The following is a 17,412-nucleotide window of genomic DNA, read 5'->3' on the forward strand; positions in this document are numbered from 1 at the left end:
CAAATTCCACTAATACATATATTGCAAAAGGTCAGCAACATTTCTGGAGCAAAACAGATTTTACGGGTATGATTCGCTGAATACTTATGGCTTTACAGTATGCTGCTTCACTAACACCACCTGGTGGCCAGATGCTTAATTGATTTTTTTTTTCCCCCCCTAAGTTTTGCACACGTAGGGGAGCAATGTATGGACATGCAGAAGACTCTGTATATTAGCAGACTCAGATTAGGCTACCGATTACACAGTATCCAGTAGGTGTTGCATACTGCACTTCCTATACTGTGTATACACACACACTTCCAGGGGTATTTCAAATCTGAATATTGTCATTGTACAAGGACAAGGCATCAGAACAACATACTCCTGTGTTTCAGTGAATCAAACTGTAACAGATTGGGGTGGCAAGCTGAGCTTCATTAAATCAGTAATCTGTAGGGGTGGGAATTGGGAGTTATTGATTTTTATGTTGTAAATGTGCTGGCACGCATAGTGAGCTACAATACATACAAAATAAACTCAGTACATTAAGAAAGACAGTGGGATAGTGAGGGGATTGATTGAATCACCCACCCCTCCCAAAGAAATAACTGCCATTTACACGCTGGTGGTAACCTGCACATTCTGCCAACTGATTTACAAAAAAAAAAAATCAAAGTGCTTCTATGTAACACATTAAAAAAAAAAAAAAAAAATTAAAAATGTAATTGTCACACAAACCAGATCATTGTCTAGAAAAGCACAGTATTCCTTTAAAGAATAAATAAATAAATAAATAAATAAATAAAACCTTCTGCCTGGATCTTACCATCAAACAACTTCTTTTGGAATTAGGGCTAAAACTCTATGCCAAAAAGACATTTGGCATCACATGTGTGTTCCCAAACAGAGCCAAATGCATGAGGCCCACTCATTTTAATTACAAACTACAAGAGCAAGGCAGCGCTCTGGAGTTTCTCCATTTTTTTTAAATTTGAATGTCCTGCAAATGACTTCCTGTTTTCAAAAGGATTAGGATACTTTGTTAGAAATAGACAAAATGACAAAGAGGGGGGGTAGGGGGGAGGATCTTGACACCAAGGAGTAGATTTGTATTTATTTTTTGGTGCTCAGCTAGCAAAATTGTGCAGATTTTACGTTGCAGAATTACTAAAAAGATATGGATAAAATCCAAAGGGAAATTGTTCTAAAATATGGGGAGCCAATCATTTCAATTTACAGGGAAGGGTGAGGTCTTGGGCACTCTTTCCAAAACAAATGCAATCTAATCTCTTTAAATATTAACATTAGATACAAGGGTGTGTGAACTATGCATCAGCTGCAGAGTCACTTACAAGAACATCTCACCCAAAAGACAGAGCACAAGAAGGTTAAGTGACTTGCTCAGGATCACACAGTGACTGAGCTGGGATTTGAACCGGGTACCTCCTGGTTCTTTAACCACTGGACCACACAGCATGAACAACATGTGACCAGAAGAGCGGGATAGTGAATCCTCAGTATAACGTAGGAAGAGATGAAGAGGTTAAGCGCCAGTAAATCCTGGAATGGATCAAGTCTGCTATGCAACGGGAGTCTTACAATACCTAGATTTCAGTTAAGCTTCAAACCACTAAAACCTTTACCCAGTCCATTCAAGTGTGACCTGTAAAGCAAGCAGCTTTGGTAATGGAATTACATTTCAACTATATTGGAGGTTGATAAAACAACTAATGACAAAAACACAGATTGATTATAAAAATTACAGCATTTCTGACATTGTTAAAAAAAAAATAACAGTAGAGCTTACAGACTAGAAAGAAATACTTCTGTAAGAAGATTTGAAGTGGTAAATGAGTCGCTGGACCTCTTGAAAGAGTTACTGTGCAACCATGATCCCGCTGTCTCTACTAACACACTATAGGGGCTTGTCCCTGCAAGTCCATTCACTCACCACACTGGTGCTGTTGCTGTACAGTAGGTGGGATTACAGCTAAGTACAGCACAGAACGTTTCCTAAAAACTTCCAACACTCAGTTCGGAAGCAATTGCAGTATTTAAAAACATTCAAATTGTCTTTAAAATTATAGTTACACATCATACATCAAGTGAAAACAGTGAGCATGCGATTGTGACTTTCAGTGCCACTTACAAAACACATTGAGACGGTATTCCGAAAATATCTGTTTGAAGACAACATTCCAGCACAGAGAATAATTGTTCATCAACTACACCGCCCAGTAATAATGCAAGCGTATGCAGTCTATGCTTCAGCTCAGCATGTGGAGCTCCTTGCTGTAGATTGCATTGCATACTTTAATACTGTATAAAGAGGGGCTTTAATACAGTAAATGCTAAACTGGATCTAGGCATACATCACTCAAAACACAACTCAGATACAGCGTACAGCATGGATTTTATATGCATGGCACACACTCGCATTATTCTGCATGCTGTTCCATTGTCTCTTGCTTGCAAGCATGTGTGTACGGACGGCTACTTGGAAAGGAGAAAAAAAATAACTACAAATTGTACTGTAAAATTTCTAAAAGCTCCCTTCACCCACATTAAGTGTTGGCTATCGTTAACCTCTGCCAAGCCCGCGAACTGTACAGAAGTAACAAAAACAAAATCAGTCCGTTTAGGCTTCAAGAGCGGTGATCTGATTCCCTCAAACAGATCAGAACACAGCACTTAAAAGGCAAATGGATCTTTAAAATCATCTGTCACAGTATGTCTTTGAGGATGTATACCAGTAGTAACGCACTTATTTTTTTTTATTGCATTAGATTTTATTACAAGCGCATGATGCACTTTTTGGCCCTTTAAAACCTTTGTAAAAAAAGTTTGTAACTGCCTGTGTGGAAATTCTTTTCCGATGGCTAATGTGGAGTCTTACAGTACTGTTTAAGTAGTAGAAGACAGATCACATTCCACCACAAGCGTGCCTACAGCACGTTCCTTCAGCTCCCACTAGTTCACACCTTGAGATTGTTGGACTTCTTGTCACTGAATTTCTGGAATGGATCAGAAATTAATTAAAAAAAAAAAAAAAATACATAAATAATACTTCAACAGATCACATCAACTTGGTCTGGACAGAAAAGCTGCAAGCATAGCCAAGTCATAAAGCTACTGTAGCCTAGTTATAAATAAATGTTTGTGTAGTGAAACGCATCCATTTCAACAAGTCAGATATGAAAATGATCTGGAATGCACATTGCTGCAAGAGTCTTCTGCATTATGGATGTACTGTATCTTTTTTTTTTTTTTTTTTTTAGCACTTGGATCACTTCAATGACACACACAATGTATTTCAGGTTAAAGCACAGTATTGTGCTCATAGAGCGTTGGTCTACTGTTCCGATTCCTGTGTCTGGGTCAGGTTCTGCACACTCGCCTGTACAGGAACAAGCACTTTATACAGCAGCATTGCCAAGCTATTCCTCTGTAGATACCCTCCCTCAACGTGACACTCGACTGACAATGAAAAACACACAGTACCAAAAACAAAATAGGCCCCGTTACAGAAACATCATTTGTATAAGCAAAGCGTACAATTCAACCACTATTGCACCATTTAAAGCCAAGTTTGAGAGGGTAAACATAAAATCAACACTGTTGCAAACTCGGGTATGTTTCGGGAAAGGTTTTTTTTTTTTTTTTTTTTTTTTTTGACTCTGTGGGGTAAGGACTTTTGCTTCTAGTTCTGTAAAAGGTGATCTCAGTCTTTGGCATTACCAATCAAAGGAAAACACCCCAGGTCTAAAGGGTCATTTTTGGCTACATTGCCCCAATCCTTCGTGCCTCTTAAAACAGGATGCTTCAAGGTATGAGAAGCCACGCACCCACAGAGTTTCATCGGCAGTGCAAATAAGTGTACAGAGCTGTTGAAGACCAGGCTGTATTTTTCTTTAAAAAAAATAAAATAAACAAAACACACACCAGCTGTAATTTAGGGCTTTGGTTAACTATTCTCAAAATAAAACTGAAAAATTGAAAATGATACCTCTGTGTTGAAAATTACAGTTTTTAAACATTTGATTTGCAACTATTTATAATCCAAAAATTATAGGATGTGAATAAAACTGTAGCCAAGACAGCAATTTTATTCAACTGTAAAAAGCAGTCAGTGTAGGGTCTACTGTAGGTTCTAATTACTGTAATAAGGTCAATCAATAAGCCTACCCACCCTGTCTGGGTTTGTTATTGATGAGGTTGTTTTCTGTGCCTCGCTGTTGCCAAGCGATCAAACACATACTGTACAGGAGGAAGCATTATCCCTGCTGTCGAGTTATTTCTACAATGCTCAAAAAATGTAAAGCAATTCAATAAATAAAGGTTTCAGTTCAAAATCTATTTTATTATTTATTCAAGTCTTGGTATTCAGAGACTGCTTGTGGAAAGTCCCAGCGATTAGATTTCCCTAGTTGAGTGGAATTTGAATAACTTAGAGAACTTGTATGAAATCATACCCAACGCCTCAGTTGTGTACAAATGCACGTGGACAGCAGTTTATATATATTATACTTGGTCATTTTAGCCCATATTTTTAATCTTTAAGCAGGCCTCCTGCATCATAACAAACATTGCATACTCTCACAAGTTCTCAGAAGTTTTCTAATGCAAAAAAAAAAAAAAAAAAAAAAAAAAAGAAAGGATAAAAACGGCATTGTTTTAGTGAGAGACAAAGTTCTGGGCAACTTACCTCAAAGACTGTTTTACAATCCGTTTCAATGTGTGTGTGTGTGCCCCATTATAGATTAATAATACAATTCTCTCTGCTTAAGCCCCGGGATTTATAGACAAAGAATGTCAAGCAGGCTGTGTCTTTCAAGAATTAAAATTAAAATGGAAATAACTCCCCCCCCCCCCCCCCGATTAACTTTGAAATGCGGAGATAGAGACCCTAGGGGTCACAGTGACATTTTCAGAGCTTGCATTAAAAAGAAACTTCCTGTTCTTTAGAATTATTCAGAGCATGCTCTGTTTAAACTCAGTAAGACGCAACATGAATAAAACACATTACATCTTGTACAAGTTTATGTGCACATTTGATCCGGTCACTATGTAATACTGCAAGACCGTCTTCTCAAAAGCACACTGTGCAAACTGAATTTTACTGGAACTGTACAGTTGCATTCTCTAAATGTCACTACAGTGTGTTGACTGCCAGTTAGTTTGAACAAAGCCAACTGTAGCTACCAAAACAAAGCTGACCAAACCACTTTTGACCAAGACAAGAATTAAAAATGAGTACATTGTTACAGTACATTAAAACCCCTGATACAGTACTTGTCAGGGCTACTGTTTAACATTTAATGAACAAAAATATTGTGTATATTACTATATGGCCTGTACCCAAGTTTGTCGTTGTGAATATACATCTCTCTGGGAGTACAGTACCTTGGAGACCAATTGTTGACATACAGTATGCACACCTCTCTGCAATGCAATACACTGAAAATTCCCATCTCTCAAAAAACCAATAACTACACACATACCTCCCGTAGGTTATGTATTGAACTGCGAGTGCTAAAACTCAATAGCCAAGCAGATTTTTTTCTTCATTGACATCTGCAACAGATTGCTGCTGTCAATTTAAAATGGAGCATTTGTCCTCTCTCATTTTTCTCTCTCACACACACAGTACAGAACAGCGTGTTTGATTTCATTATCCCCTCTCATCCCACCCCCAAGATGCTACAGTGTACAAGACATAGTATTGCTGCAGTACACGGCATATAACAGCAGAAATCTAACACACTGTACAGGTTCAAAGCAAGGCTCTTGATTTCATTAGCAAGGGCTCAGAGGCTTGATCGAATGGTCTGTCTCTTAAGGGTAAAGTAATTGGACTTAGGAAGAAAAACACATTGAGAAGAAAGGCAATGTGAAATCCATATATTAAGGCCCATATGGAGCCGACTGCAGGGCGGCAGGCCGCTGATGTCATTGTCATCTTGAGGTGCCTCCTTAACGAACACTAGATTCAAATCCGCTTTAGGGTTACCCTTTTACGTCTTCCTTTGTTCAGCTCTGCAGCTTGGAATTCACCATTAACAATCTTTCTCTTTCATCCCTGCTGCTACACAACTCCAATTCAAATTCACACACATAAAAACACAGACAAAACACCTAAAACCTTGTAGAATAAGTCAAACCATTTGGATTTTTTTCCCCTAAAAGTTGCATATCAAAAATAGATGTTAACAGCATTCAACTTGTCACGTACGAAATGTTCATGTTCGAAATGTAAAGTACAGTATGAGGCATCCCCATTATAAAACCCACCCAATTCAGCTGAAGAAATCCTGTTAAATCATTCCAGGGGCTTTTGAACTGTTTGATGTCTAATAATGAAGGAAAACGTGAACAGTTAAAATGGACTCCTGATGGTTAAGGATTTTTTTAAAATATATTTTCCAATATAAAGTTCTGCAATTAAATAACAATGTTCTGCTGCCTCTGTCGCTGATTCTTTCTCTCTCTCTCTCTAGCCTACATGCAGACCTGCACGATTACAAGAGAGGAGAGAGAGGCAGAGAGAGAGAGAGCAGAGAGAGAGAGAGTTTGAGTTTTGTTCCAAGCCAGCACTGGGCGTTTCTGAAGAACTTCTGCGGGGGTCAAAAGTTTACTGTGGTTTTAATTTCACCTTTCACTAACCAATCAGAACGCACAGCTTCTCTGCTTGAACTTTAACCCATTCAAAGAATTTCACTCCAAAAGAGCAAAAGCAGGAAACTCCCTTTCTCGCCACTTTCTTATCCAGCTAAGGAATCCTATTCTTCCAACTTGGCAGCACTTATTTTACATAAGGGGCTTTTTATGACTAGAAACACTAAAACACGAGCTATACATTCTTTAAAGGCTTCAAAACACAGTATATTTAAGCAGCATTTGGTCCTATTTGTTTCTGCTTCTACAGTACATTTAAAAAATGCATGCTACAGTCTTCTTTTTGCCCTTACACCAGCAAGAAAGTTTCTCACATTTTGCAACTGGTAAACTGTTTAGAGAGTAAGCTTGAATCCTCTAAATATAATAATTATATATAATATATATATATATATAGATATATATATGATATATATATTATTTTATATATATATTATATATATATATATATATATTAGTCTTTATCTCTTAAAATCTAACCGACCTCATGACAAGGTTCCGTTTTGGTCTTTCGTGAATGGAAACCCAAGAACAACAACACTACAATTTAAAAGTATATCCCCTTTAGTTGCTGTGTACACAACTGAATCTTAAGTTTCCTATCTGCTGTATCAATTTTAGAATACATTTTGAAGTTCTGACAGAGCAACTTCTCCATAGGGTTCACACAAACAGTTTTCAAACTTCAAAAAAATGTACTAAAAAAAGTTGACCGAAGGGAAAATACAGATCTGTACCTATGAGATTGAGATGACCTAAACTTGCACAGCAGTGTTGTACATAGAAAAGACTGCTACAGCGTGCAGCCCAAAAAGGTTCAAAGAGGGGAGCAGGAGGCCATTTACCCATCTACTCCAATGCTGCGCATTTTGAGATCAATATTGGATAGAGGGAAACCAAGCTTCATTCCTGCAGGACTTTCTCTTCAGAGAGAAAGCTCATCGCTAGGATGAAAATCACTGCAGTTAAATTAAACTGAAGTGTGCACACATAAGAGCAGCTTCCTCTTGTACCAGAAGACTAAGCCAGGAAGTACAATTCTCCACCCATCACCAAATTCACAAAACACCCAAAGCACATGGGACTTTCCCAGCTCAGTTTCGTTTGTTTCTATCATACACTGCATACAAAACACTTGAGTCAAAGATCTTTCTCCCAACAAGACAGGAGATCTGCTAGAGAAATCTGCAGGGATTTGATTTTTATTTATTTTACTGCAAAAGCAGATTTTAACATAACTGTGCAGTACAGAATACATTAGACTGCTGGCTGCCCAGTCAAAACGTAGAAGACGGTAAAACGTACAAGACCACAGTCATTTTTAAAACAAAGCCTTACTCGTTACAGGAAGACATTGCTCTCTTTCATCGAATTCTCAATGTTCAAATAATATTGAATGTACCAGGAACTCCCAGCCCAGCCCCCCCCCCCGTTCCTGTGTGTATTCTCCAAAGCCAAGGTCACGCTTCCTGCAGAATGCCCCCTGCTCCAGCTGCACTCTGCACAGAATCACATCTGGGAAAGGCGGATGGGTGTGTCCTGGCAAACTGAAACACTTCACCCAGACTGCCACTGCACACAAACACGTAAATAGAAAGGAGCTGCGCTAACTTTATTTAACAGAAAACATTATGAATAAAATAAAAGCCATAGGAATTCAATGGCAAGCACTTGTGTGCCCATACTGCCACTGAGAAGGGTGTGCAAAGATAAAATGCACATTAAAAACACTATCAACAGTTGCATCACAGTACTGGAACAGAGGCTTCCTGTGTGTTTTTTCTGCCTCGGAGACACCAAAAGCAACATATTTGTAGGAGGGTCGGTCTGCTTTACGAGAAAAAGATCAAGACATTTATTCAGAGTTTATTCTCAGATTTGAAATGCTGTACAGTATGCAGGTTCACAGTCATTGGATTAGCTTTATCTGACTAAGCTCCAGCAATGTAAACACAACCAGATAACGTGGGTTGTACATGCATTTTGATACAGGGGGAGGAACAGTATGTGCTAAACACCAAGCAGATTACAGCAATTACAGTACTTGGATTAGCACAAGCATGTGATGTCATTTAGTTCAAAACTATGCACAGGCATGTACGCAAGACACCCATACATTTATTAAATGAAATAAAATCAGTTTTAAAATGTGGTCAGAAATAACTGAAGTGCGCATGCTATTTCTAATGAATTATAATCCTTTTCAGAAACTGATCTACTGTACAGTATGCTACAAAGTCAAAGTGAGATGATCATTGTCTAGACCTGTCTGAAAGGAGTGTTGGCACTGGAAGCTCAGTCTCCTCTCTGAAGTACAACGCAAGAACAAGCAGCCTGCCAGACCGTCTCCAAGCTGAACTGAAAAGAAAACTATAAAAACAAGGGTATTTCAGCCATAAACCAACAACATGTCCTTTGTTTCTTCACTGAATCTTGTACGGGTTGCATGAAATGCATCACAGATTTTTTTGGACGATCTGCCTTTAGTGAAATCCTCCGGGTTTTCAGTATCTAGGCAATGTATCCTTTAAGAACAGTTTGAGATCCTCATGCCAACAAGCACACTTGCAAACACATGCGTGCATTCAAGCATACACAAATCAGCAAGCACACACTCGTGGGCAAACCAAATTTATTTATTGTCTTTATTTTGAAATTCAACAGGTTATCGTGCTACACTAAGCATTAAAAAAAAATGTGCTTGTACTTTTTAGTTTAACTTTTTAGAAAATGGTTTTAGACAGACATAAAATGCGCATTTTTTTTTCTAACAGTACAGTACAGAATTAATTACAGGCTCCTACTGTAAAAAAAAAAAAAAACACAGAGCCACTTCAAAATTGTATGTTTTTTCTCTCAAAGGTCCTCTCTCAAAAAAATGAAGACCAACAAGTAGAAACCATTACCTGGGACCCTGCAGTGCAGCAGAGGCCTCATCATGTCAGGGTCAGCCCTCGACAATTCCTGGTCTGTCAGCGAGGCTGACCAAGTGCAAATGACGGAGGTCATTCATGTGCTGTGGTCAATACTGGAATCAACATGCAGCACTCCATCAAATAATTTTAATAACTAATGCTAACTGCATAGATGTACACATTGCAATTGCCAGAAAACTAGCAGTCCAAAGCATGGAGGACCTCAGGGAGGGTGGCAGCGAAGAAACCACCTTGTGCATTAAGCAAGCTGCCTGGTTTTATCCAATTACTAACTTTTCATAGCAAAGGTTCCCACCCGAGGCACATTTGCTCAGTAATTAGAAGACTGGTTCTTTACAACAAAAGCCACACATACACATGTGGAACGCCCCACCCCCACCAGGCTTTACAGACTAGAGAGAGCTGAGGCAAGACCACACACTGCACACTCTACCAATTTCCTCAAGTACCTGCACGCTTGCTCAAGAATCAGATATCCTTCACAGGGCTGCTTCATTCGGCAAATAAACACTAATCTTATAGCTATAGCCCATTTCACTGTTTTACTGCACAGCAATCTTTTCACCGAAGCGTGAGGGTCTGGTCTCATTAGAAGCACTATAATCAGAAGTGCTGGTGACAGGATACCTTTCTCCTGTTTCCTTGACAAACACATGGTTCCCGTAACACCTGAACATGGCTTACCTGTGCTCTATAGTTGTAACAGTGCCTGTTTATTAGTGGCTTAAAAAGGTCTGAGGTGTTCTTCCAAAAAAAAAAAAAGTTTGAAGGCCAATAAACTTTAAAAACTTTCACCCAACCAAAAAGTAAAAATTGGATTACAAGACTTTAATTACTAGCCCACTATGGGGCAACAGTTTTGTTTGTTTTTTTTTCTTTCCCCCTTCTTTCTTTGAAATGGACACAGGAGTACATTTTACTGCAAATTATTTTACTCTGAAAAGCTGGTCCTAGGGTTGGTACGTGTGTATGCCATGAACACCTGACTAAAAGAGAACCCCAAAAGAGAGGTTGCACGCACTTGCAAGCTAGATAAAGTTATAGAAACCTTGACATTAAGGCTTCATTTCTGAAATGTTATCTCCAGCATATGCCATATGTCAGCTAAATGTTACCTTGCTTTTTGTCCATCTCAGGTATTTGCAGGTAATGTATTTTATATTTATCTAAAATTAATCAAGCTGCTCAAGATTACTCTTGTAGCCATTTATTTTTTGGAAATGCTTCTCATTTTTTGGTGGAATACAGATTTATTTAAAGCCCCTGTAAACCATCTACAATATGCTTCATAATCCTAGTTGAGTATCTTGGCAGTTTCTCCCCTAAAACAGGCCTCTACTTAATTAAAGAAAGGAATCTAGACAAAGTGTAATAAAATGGCAGCATGTGCACAGAGGCAAGCCACTCAAAGAAAAATGGCTTCAAGCAAAACATGTTCATTGAAAATCACAGATTTGAATCCCTCACTGAAAATGGCACAGCTCTACAGCTCTGATGCCTTGCAACATGCAGTTATCCAATCGTCCGTATCGTAGCTGTATCACATGACAATGTCTGGCGAATCACGTGACTGTACGACATGGCAGAGAGATCTGAAGCGGTGTATGATGGAAAGGTTTAACTGCTGAAGCAGGTTTGCTGCACGTGTGAGCCCGAACGCCAGCCTTATTAGGCCTCTGGTGTGGCCCACAGTCGCATCTGGGATTACTTATCACTGCATCAACTCATTAAACCGAGTTCTGAACAATCCACACAATCAGGCTGGCAAGAATCAAAGAGGATCGCACTCCTCTCTGAGCCAAACGGCAGTCAAACCTGTACTAGTAGAGGATTACAGTAGCTAGCAAAGATCGTCATTCTTTTGGAAAATCTGAATAAATTATTAGGATTTGAGCGCTCAAACCCCCCCTCATCAAGAATGTTTTTAGGGGAATCGTGGACTGAAATCGGTTTATATTTGGAAGAGAGGCTTAATGTCTTGTGTATTGGTCAAATGTTTAAGTCTACACATTCCCAGTTGTATTCTGCAGCACATACTACACCTGTGTATAGCCCCAAAAGGCTACAACCCGTAGCTTTAAAAGAAAAAAGAAATCAGCAGAGGCCGAAGAGAAAACAGACAAGTCATTGAAGACTCTGATATATAGCTGGTTGCCTGAAGGAGGTCCGCCACTCTGATAGACTGATCACAACAGAGGAGAGGTGGAGTACTGCAGAAGACCGCAAAGGTAATCAATAACAGCGACTGACAACCAGCCAGCCAGCCCTGATGTGCACACTATTGCATCAGAATCCGACAGCTGCTTTCCCCCAAACTGCAGACGCATCCTGCAGACATGACTACTCACAGAGGTAAGTTAAAGATTTAATCAGTTTGCACGAACACAGTACCTGACCCTGAAGGCTTCAAGTTAACCAAGAAAGGGGTTTCATTTCCTCAGACCCCTCCCCAAACAGCGATACCGATTTTCTACTTTGAAGTTACCCAGTGATTTGCTCTGTATGCATCCTGTGTGTACTGCTGAGTGCACAGTCAGTTTAATAATGCTAGACGAACGACCTTGAGCCAGCATGTAGGACTGTGTTGCTATGGCAACTTCGCTTCACACAACTGGTAACAGCTGGCTACAACACGCTCCCAGAATTTAGCTAGGCTGCCACATTATTAATAAAATAGCAAAAAACAAAACACAAAACAAAAAAAACACAGTACAGTATTGTATTTAAACAAACGTCACTGCAAAGGAGTCTGTGTGCAGCCTACGTTTTCTGCAAATATAAACATTTGCATGCGAGCAGGAAAGTAGCATTGGTTTTTTGTTTTAGTTTTAGGGGCTGGGGCATCGATACAAATTATTCAAGCTTTGCTTCCATTTCAAATACTATCACGGTATAAAAGTACATCTTCACAATCTATACAGTAGCTGTTTGGACCTCACACTGGGGGATTTCTCTCACATTTGTTAACTGCTAATCAGAGGCACACAAAAGTAAAGTGAACAGCTCCGCTCATTAAGCACTTCAGAGTTAAAACTGCACCACTTCACTCAGTAATACTGGCACCAATGCCCCGCTTCTCAAACAGTATTCCTTCCTATGAACAAGGCAGGACTGGAGGACACTCAAACCTATTTTAAACAAACCGAATATCAAGCGCTGAAGAGGCATCTGCTCCACAATGATTTCCTGAGTTCAGTCTCAGCTAAACAAAAAACCACTGTGTGCACTCACACACACACACTACAAACATTACAAAAATTACACAAAAAAAGTACACTCAATTGCTACAAAAGTAGTAAAATCATTTTAAAAACTGCATGTGATACGAATTGACTGTTGTAGCCGTGCACTTTCTTTTTTTTTTTTTTTTTTTTTTTTTTTTTTTTAAATCTAATTATACTTAGTTCTACTTTTAATCACTGCAGTCATACCGTGTAGCTCAACATGTCAGGCTAATTGCACCCAGACAGACTCAAACTTGGTCAAAATCCACTGAACATGTGTCAACACGTTAGTTAACTTATTAAAAGATCCCTGGAATGCTTCTGTGAAGAGAAAAATGTTTCCAATAAAACCATTTCACAAACTGCATGGACTTCACTCAAAACCTGCACTGCAATATGCCTGGCTTACATTTAATTTAACAAAATAATTATCCTTCCTTGCACAACGTGCTCCATGCTTTCAATGTCAGATCTTAAGCAAAATCATTCAAGAATACCAATTCAGTTTCACCCAAATGATTGGTTGCTGTTCAGCTCAAGAATCTGCTTTTTCCCTTTAACTCACACTGATGGCCTGACTTAAAACTCCCCTCACAGCAGACAACTCTCTTCTGAAATACCAAGGGCACAATGAGAGCCTACAGTACTTGGTTCAGAGGGGAAAGCGATGGAAAATTTCATAGGCTACTATCCAAAAAGTCTGTGGCTCCCCTTCGAGATTTCCCCTCTCAGAACCGTTTCAGTCCAGAACTTTAAATCTAGACACACTTAGAATCTTTCCATAGTACAGCAGCAGGTAATAAAATCAATACCTCCTTCATATATTGTCTATTATTCTCCTGTTGGCAGACCTTGCTAACCTGTCCTCAAGACTTGGCTTGGATTTGTTTTTATCTTCTTTTTTCCTACAGTACATAGAATGAGTCACTTCTAAGAAAACCTGTTTGTGCACCAACAGTTCAAGGACTTGGCTTCAGAGAAATGCATCATGGTTGAGAGATTTGAAACCTGTTTGTAAAAGGGGTTGTACTGTAAACTAACACAGACATAGTTTAACAAGTACACAACTTTATTGTTTTTTTTTTGTTTGTTTTTGAGTGTAACATGCTTTCCCATAAATCAAAAAGCATGTCATCATCCATTACAAACTTTAAAAAAGTGCCTCATAGAGCATGACAAAGTTAGGAACCATCCAACTCTGAAAAGCGACTCATCTTGTCACCTCCAAGCGTGAGAGGTGATCACATAGACCAATTAATCATGCAGAAAACAGCTTTGGGAACCTGCTAGACCAGGGACCAAGGAAATCTCAGCCATTCAATTCATACAAACATTAAAAGTAAAGCACAACAACTCACTGGAGCCAAAGCAGGTACAGAGAAGTCAATTCTCACTCCACAGCTTGCATTTATTGTTTCCATCAATCAGTATTTATTTTATATAGCACCTTTCATAGTGGACCACAATCACAAAGCTCTTTACAAGATAGTGAGGAACAATGCATAATACATTAAATACAGTGAAATACAGTGAGAGATAGGGTAGGAGTTCACTGCTTAAATGCCCACCATCTAAAAAGGACAGATTACATACTACAAAGGAAAAGATAATAGGATTTCTGTCTCCTGGAAGAGAGGTCAGGCAACCACTAAAATAAAAATTAAAACTGCATCCAGCCTGAAGAGAAGAAAAGGCAGGCACTTTTTCAATTCTTTACGAAATTGCAAACACACTCTGCTAAACTAAAAAGTGGACATTTATGACTGACTGTGACAAAAATAAAAACGAACCACTTTCAGCACAGCAACCAGTAAGAAACATTTCTGTGTTAAATAGAACTGGTAAAAATAACATAACAAAATTACAGATCACTGCATGATTTGAGTTACCAAGTGCAAAAAAAAAGCATAAAAATTAAATTACTGTAGTCTCCTCTGGATGAACTGCAGTTTGCAGATGGCTTTGAAAAAGCAGATTTGGAAAAAGAATAAAAAGCAGGACTTTTCCTTAAACCAATGAAACTTTAATGGAGAGTGACATTTCAGAAAAGGGGGCCTCTTACCACAAAACAGAACAACAGCTCACTCTGTCTGCTTAGATTGGGACTCTGCAATTTATTCAGCAACTAGCATACAATGATTTTTAAATGGATTTACAAAACCTAACCTTCAACAGAATAGGCCAGCCCCTGCCAACCACAATAGCCAGGCTGCAGTCGCGTGGCATTCTGCAGGTATATCTGATTGACTGGGAAAGGATTTTCCTGTTGCCTCCGACGGTTTGCCTTGCAGTACCTAGCCTGCAGGATTGATCTATACTGCTGACAGAGAGATCGGCCTGTCTGCACCATGCTTTCCCACCCCCACATTAAAATCACGTGGATGCATCAATGTCACAGCAGAACACCCTATCATTAGAATTCCACGTGCAGCCACTCCTGTGAAGCAGCCCGGCAATGTCTCAGAACTCATGTTCAATGTGATTTAAGAGGCTCCTGTCTTTATGAGGCAAATGAAAAGACTGTTAATTGGAGATCTACTTAGACAGATAGTTCTACAGGTCATAAATGTGTCAGGATGGTAGCAGTTGAACCAGTCCTTTAATCCAAAACTTAACACACAGCAGAGTCAAAACATTTGCAAACAAAAGAAAAAAAATTTTGATCAGGGGTGGAGTGAGAGCAGAAAAATTATGTATTTTCTTGTTAATAGACACCGTACAGCTATGGCCAAAAGTTTTGAATCACCGAGAATTTTACGATGGAGACAATTTAAAAAAAAAAAAAAAGAAAAAAAAATGATAGCATATGACCATTAATTTTTATCTTTTGTTTAACATCATGAAATCTAAGAAACTACAAAAAGTCTACCAGAAGCCATACTAGCAGTACAGATTTCAAAGCGTCACATTTTTTCAGTTTGTCAGGTTCTCATAAGTATCTGGAAAACTACAAAGCGGAACGTAATTCAATATGTTAACGTAAAGTTAACCAGCAGGTTTCGCTCGACTTTACAAAGCAAAATGAGTTCATTCTATAGGGTGATGTAAACCTTTGACCGTAGCTGAATATTGTGGTGTGATGCACAGTATACTTATTCCAAATCCCAATACAAATAACTGGAGCAATGCAACCACATCGGCTGTTCAATGCTGAATAAATTGAAGCCTTTGAGATTCATAATCAAACCCTTAGAAATAAACTCACTTCTCAGAATCAATGACTTTTCTTATTATTTTTGGAGCACCGGATATAATAGATGTTTGGGAGGATCTGAAAAGGATTATAAAACCGGACGGAAGGAGGAGGTAGATGCAGTAGGTAGCAGACAAGGAACAGGGTTAAAAGCTTTAATGAGATTAACCTGGGTTACAATTCATTACTCACTTGACCTCCGTCACAAAACTGAAGACAAAGACTGAAGCCGTATATGGTATCAATATACTGTCGGTTACCTTCAAAATTAAAATCAAAACAAAAAATCCTGACCTACTCACGTCAAACAGGCCTGGCTTTAAAAAACAAAAAACAAACAAACAAACAAAAAAAAAACTATTGCACTGGCATGCTGCCAAGTCAGAGCCTGACGATCAACTTGTGTAAAACGTACGTTCCTTCGTTTTTCAATATGAAGGAATGTACTTCGTACTGTGGCTCAAGTGCTACTCTGTTTCTAATTCTGTTTGGTAACAGCAGCTCTACATTTAAAAACAAATAAATAAAGAAATAAAACAGAACCGCTTAAAAAGTCATGTTAGAGCAGACTTTAGGAAAGAGGTTTATGTAGAGATGTACCTAGAGTACTTGCCACTGGACAAAGCAACAATGTACCCCTTACAGACCCATTAGAGGTGCAAACATGTCTACATACACACACACATTTTTTATTTATTTATATATATATATATATATATATATATATATATATATATATATATATATATATATATATATATATATATATATATATGCTGCATCCTGTTTAGTTAATGTTATTATAATAGGAGATGCCGAAAGCTTGCAAGACATTTTCATAGAGGGCACGCTGAACAGGCCAAACTCAAACGACAATAACTGGTCAACATTGACTTAAGACCAAGGAAATAAATCTAGAAAAACAACCATGACTGTGTTGAAAAAGATATTGGGAACACCATAGCTGGAAGATATCACGAGTAATGGGTTTTCTTGCAAATGCTCCAGCCAGTCACACGAACACAGGCCTCGCCAGGGTTATCTAATCTCATTCATGGCTCTACAGTCAGACGTGTTCAAACGACCACTCAAGGGACCTACCTACACCGAGAATGACCTTTCTAGGTACTGCAGGTGGCTTTGTGCAGTATACAGGCACAAGGGCAAACATGCAGCACACGTATACACAATACAACCTGGAATCACATGCAGTGCTCTGCCATGCTGTGTGGATCTTAACATTACGTTGCAATTTATCCAGCACACTTCAAATGTAATTTAATTTTCACACACAGGTACATTCGCCTTTTAATATTCTGGTGCACTGCTCACCGCAAGGAAATCAAAATGACCTTCAGTTGATTTTGATCATTTTGCTGTTTTGAACCAAGTAACTCCAATG

At 38.7% G+C, this 17,412-nt stretch overlaps 1 protein-coding gene across 6 annotated transcripts in view; it reads right to left on the minus strand.

Moving 5' to 3' along the window:
* LOC121298062 (nuclear receptor coactivator 3-like) overlaps positions 1-17,412 on the minus strand; it is a 41,330-nt gene that overhangs the window by 21,946 nt on the left and 1,972 nt on the right. The window contains exon 1 of one of the 6 annotated variants that reach the window (XM_041224835.1): positions 4,688-4,706. The exons of the other annotated variants lie outside the window; for them this stretch is intronic. The gene's annotated coding sequence lies outside the window, so the exon portion shown is untranslated. Of the gene's footprint in view, positions 1-4,687; positions 4,707-17,412 lie in introns of those variants that run through there. 6 annotated transcript variants of the gene reach the window in all.

The sequence above is a fragment of the Polyodon spathula genome, chromosome 23, assembly GCF_017654505.1.
Source record: "Polyodon spathula isolate WHYD16114869_AA chromosome 23, ASM1765450v1, whole genome shotgun sequence".
Taxonomy (NCBI): Eukaryota; Metazoa; Chordata; class Actinopteri; order Acipenseriformes; family Polyodontidae; genus Polyodon; species Polyodon spathula.